The 5,250-nt window shown below is 41.0% G+C and overlaps 1 long non-coding RNA gene across 1 annotated transcript; it reads right to left on the minus strand.

Annotated features, from left to right (window-relative positions):
• Positions 1 to 302: 302 nt before the first annotated feature.
• Positions 303 to 1,973, minus strand: LOC309716489. Its single transcript, XR_014279451.1, has 3 exons — positions 1,909 to 1,973; positions 1,170 to 1,276; positions 303 to 358 (listed from the first exon to the last, which is right to left on the minus strand). It is a non-coding gene; the product is annotated as an uncharacterized lncRNA (long non-coding RNA).
• Between the last annotated feature and the right edge of the window lie 3,277 nt (positions 1,974 to 5,250).

Raw genomic sequence — 5,250 nt, forward strand, 5'->3', positions numbered from 1 at the left:
CAGTAACATGCCGAGTCGTTGGAGTCTCACAGAATTGTGATTATTTTGTCAAAATGAATCTAATAAACCACATTAAAGTAGAAAAAAAACTTTTTTCTTTCCTTTTTCTGATATGTATGGAAGATTTCTTGATCACTATAATTAGGAGAACTCTAATGAGGCAATTATAGACAACTGATGAAAACGGTTGATGAGTTGCACACAAAAAAGAGGGAATATCTGAAAAAAGCAGCAATAAATGTAAGTTTGAATTGACCCAAGTAATTAAAGGCCACGTAAATACTTACTTCCAAAACAGCTACATTAAATATTAATCATGCAGGTGCTGGCCAAACATTTCCCAGAAGTTGTGGACAAACTTCAGAGAAAGAGAGAGAGAATGGAGTAAAAAAAAAAAAAAAACAAAGCACTGTATTAAGACACAAATTTAATTTTAGAGCGAGCAAAATGCCACATTCAGCAGCCAGTTGTTTCACTTTGAGCATTTTTCCCCATCTCAGTCTGCACACTTGCTGCTGTGTGCAGAGACACAAAGCTGTAATCCACTCTGAAACGCAGCGACTGAGACGAGAGCTTCAGTAAAACTGTTTAGGCTCGGATACCTAATTTACACTTGCAGCAGTGCAGCAAATACTTTTACTGCTAAGGGCAGATAGTGAGCCGCTAGTTTATTGTTAAAGATCTGCCTGAAAACCAGCCGGGTCTCCAACAGACACAAGACGGGACTGAAGAAGAGTTTCAAATTCTTTATGGCAGCTTAGAATTTTTTTTTAATTATGATATGCAATAATAACAATCGGGGCGAACTGAAACAATAACAATCTGACATTAACCCAAACCAGTGTGTTCATGAAAGCCAACAGACGTCCAACTTCATTGGTTAACCCTGCAGTTTGTGCTATAAATTTACATAGTTGTCATCCAAATAATTCCCTTAAATTATTACATTGAACTTTTTAAATGAAAGGGCTATGAGTCCTTTGTGTAGAGGTCAGGAGTCTTTTTGTACAGTTATACTTACAGGTACAAAGTTAATCAATCAATCAATCAATATTTGACTTTGAAACATCACGGCTGTTGTCAGTACTGGTATTTAGCTTCTCTCCGAGGAGTATAATTTGCCAACAGTGCTCATTTGTGGGAAAATGATCCAGACTAAAAAAACAAACCTGTCTGAAGTGTGAGTTTTCCATAGATGCTGTTGCTATGGGTGCAGCAGCGAAACTTCACAGCAGGAATGCACCAATCACAGCACGTACAAATGCCTGTTTTCCATCTGCATGTTATAAAAAGAGGGTGAAATGCATCCCTTTTATCTTTATCTTCAAGCATCAACACAATATATATAATAAAAACCTTTGCTATTGTGTTTTGGCTTGTGTCTTTGAATGACATGGTTTCTAAATGCCTCTTATTTCCAGGGTATGTGTGCATTCATGGAACTCTTAACTTGGTTTTCAGTCAGTCTGTCAATTTCATCTCTGTTTGTTAACTGATCCTGAAAATGTTGAAGGTTCAAAAGCGGCCAAATGTCCATCAAGCTACTGAGAAGCAGTTTTTAAATCACTGGTACTGATCAAATCTCCAGAAAAACGTCAGCTTTCTCTATATTATTTATGGAATATTTGTGCAATATTGAAACTTACTTAAGATAATGATGCAACAAAATTACAGTACATTTAAACTACTGTGCACTCGTGAGCTTGAGGACTTCATGTTGTACAGAAAGGAAAAGAAACCAAAGACTGACTGGAACAAACTCCAGATTAAAGCACAATATGAAAACTGAAACAGTCCTGTGTTTTAAAATGCTCAGGAACAATAAAACACATTTTCAAAATAAAGAGATTTTGTTTTTCTTTAAAAAAAAAAAAGTCTACTTCTGAAATGACGCAGATGTACATATACTTTCTTTTTTTCGTTGCACATTCTCAAACATCTCAGAAAGCTTCAGTGTGCCTCCCAGGAGCCGGAGCAGAATCGCTCTTTGCATAAAGGCTGGATGAGGATGCTGCACATCCTCCTCATCTGCCGGGTTTTGATGACCGTGATGTCACCTGATGCGCTCTGGACGCATGGCCGGTTTAGACCGGTGTCTGTGTGGGCTCAGCGTGCCAGCTCCACGCAGCAGGAGTGTGGCCGAGGAGAAAGGAGGCGGCCCGGGGGCAGACTCTGTGTCAGCTGATAGTGCAGAGGGTGGGCAGGGCCACGGGGAGGGTGGCATGCCTGGGTGCGAAAGGCTCGCCAAGACCCACACTCTTTTGGCATTTTGGCAAGGGCAAGCGGCGAAATAAAATGATCCAATTTAAGCTGGTTTAGGAGAGCCGGAGAATATTCAAATATTTATTTTTGCAGGGCATTCGGGGAGGCTGTGCTTGCTCCGCGGATCAGCGAGCGAACCAAGTTTTCGCCTATAAGCCTCGACGATGGGAGCACCATCTTGATAGCCAGTTGGCCTCCAGTGGTGGAAAACCGATCTGACGGTGGAGCTGTGGATCCTGCTGCTCTGCTGTCTTCTAAATCCTCTTTTTACTTTCTTGCCTTTACCTCCTTTTCATAAATACACAACCTCCTCTTTTCATGTGTCATGTTCAGGTCTTTTATTCCACTTCAGTACTTTTCTCTATACTCTTATCAGGATAAAACTTATCTAATTGAAAATCTAATGACACAAAACACATTATACAGCTGAACATTACGAAAAATCTTATTTTAATTCTGCTTTTATAGGCACAAAGTACTTTGTCCAGTACTTGTAATTCATCCACATGCACTAAAGCTTTTGCTAAACTGTCTCCCGTAAGTACCAAAAAAAAATGTCCAGCTCCCATCTATATTTTCTATTTGAGACTGACATTGACGGCAGGATCTTTCAAATGATTGCTTTTTAATGCCATTATTGTTATTATGGTTATTATTACTGCTAATGAGGGAAATACAGCCCTGGTTTTCCTCAGCATGAATTTCACCATGGAAATAAATGAGTAAAAAAGCCTTTATTGAATTACACTAAAAGCAATCTCAAATAAATGGGCCTTGAATCTGCCTCCATGAGATGATGCTTGCTATGGTATAATTTCATTGTGCGGGGAATGAGAACAGTGGGGCCAAAGACACAGACAGACCCCTGATATGGAGGCTTCAGTATCATCTTTGAAACAGTCACGTGTGCGTGCGCGTGTGTGTAAACTCAACATTTTGTTTTTCTTCCTGTTTTGTGTGTCACCCAGTTCTCCTTCGGAGGAGGTGAAACAAAGGGGTTCTCCTGTTGCTGATGATGCTAACATTAGTCCGTTTATAAATAGAATAAATTATGCAATTATCAGAACTGCAACCCTGACCCCGAGTGGTTTTATGTACACAGGGTCAAACAATTTTACAACGCTCTCAGCATCACCACAGCAAAAACAGCTTCACATCTGTCGGGAAAAAAAACACTGCAGAAAAAGCACAGTTTCAACAAAATCTGCATCATTTCTCTCTATTGAGACCCGTTTTTTTGCTATCAACAAGTTACATCAGCAGTCACTCTATTTTCTATATGAGCTGCTGAGGTCTCTTGGGATATTTATTGTGAGCATGTCAATAGACTTTGTTGTGCTTCTAGAGGTCATGACCTCTGCCACATAAACCCTCCATTGTATGCTTGAACACACCAGGTCACTGGAGCAAATGCCTCTAAAATAACATGATTGTCAGTCCAACATATCAGACTGATAATCATGTTTTTATTTTCTGTTTCTTAGTTTTGCTTTTAAAGGAAAGCAACAGTAAGAGAAAGGGAGAAAAATAGCTGGCTAGCAAGCGATCCAAAGATAATGTTCACACACACACACAAACACGCACACACACACACACACCTGTCCAATCTATAAAAAATGATCTTAGGAATTTTTTTTCTCTTATCTTAAGATCTTACCTTGGATTGGCTTAGTTTAGCCTAACTTGGTTGAGCTTGTTCTGCTTTAATTTATTTTGTTTTTTTGGATTCTCTTTAATGGCCAAGCCTGGGGCGGGTTCCCAAGGGAGAGTGCGTGGTGGCCAGGCCTTAGTCAATGGAGCCTGGGAAGCACTGCAGGAGTCACGTGCATTGTGTGTGTTGGGCGGCGGCCAAGAGTTGAGGTTCTTGCTGACAGATCATCAACGCTGACGACTAGGACATGGAACATCACCTGTCTGATGGGGAAGAAAACCTAAGCTTTTGTGTGAGGTTGAGAGAACCCCATTAGATACAAGGTGGGCTCAGTTGGGCACACCTTGAGCTAGAACCAGTCACCCGGAGAGAGAATGGATTCTGGAGTTACCCTTGGTGAGAGGCGAGAACTAAGGCCTGCATCTTTTTATCTCCTCAGCCTGAATGTTAGAGTTTTCCCTGTTGACAACAGAGTTGCTTCCATGTGCTTTTGGGCTACAGAACAGGTTCTGACTGTTGTTTGTGCTCATGCTGTCTTGAGAGAGTTAGCCAAACCTCAGATCCAGAAGGAACAATGGGGATGCTGTTTATCCTCTTAAGGATATTTGAGTGTGCGTGGAAGTTTTTCCCTCCAGTCTACATGTGTTCGTAGACTTGGAGAAGAGATTCAACCTCAGTGCTTGGGGTGGGGTATGGGGTGTTTCCTGTGGGGGTTGGACTCCACCAGGGCTGCCCATTGTCACCAATTCTGTTCATAATTTTTATGGACATAATATCTAAGCATAGCCAAGGGAGAGTGGGAGATTAGACTCCTGCCCCTTTGCAACCTGGCCCAAATAAACAGAAGAAGATGGATGGATGGATGGATGGATGGATGGAAAGCTTATGATACAGACCCAGACACCAACACAAATCTGTATCCTAATGTTGACATGCAAGATCTTTTTTGGCAGTGCAAAGAGAATCAAGGTGATTGTCACTTTGATTCTACTGAAGAAACATGTAAAGATGCAAATGGTTGTGACAGTGTTCAGAGCCTGACTGCTCATCATTGCTTTTGTACCTGTTGAAATTGAGGCTGCTGGGTTGGTGTTGCCGTACTTTTAATTCTGACATCACTCTAGATTCTTTAATAGCTTTGTGTTAGCATGCCACTTGTGCAGATCCTTGCAAAGAGCTAAAGTTATGTTAGCAGTATATTGCAGGGGTTTCTTTAAATTTACACCTTCCAAGCAATAAAAAAAGTAATGCCTATATCTCATCTGCTCCACCACTGTCCTTCCTGCATGTGAACTATCAGCTGATAGCAGTGCAACAGTGCAGGAAAAAGGGGCATG

Source organism: Aulonocara stuartgranti (genome assembly GCF_965226115.1).
Source record: "Aulonocara stuartgranti genome assembly, chromosome: 11".
NCBI classification, from domain to species: Eukaryota; Metazoa; Chordata; class Actinopteri; order Cichliformes; family Cichlidae; genus Aulonocara; species Aulonocara stuartgranti.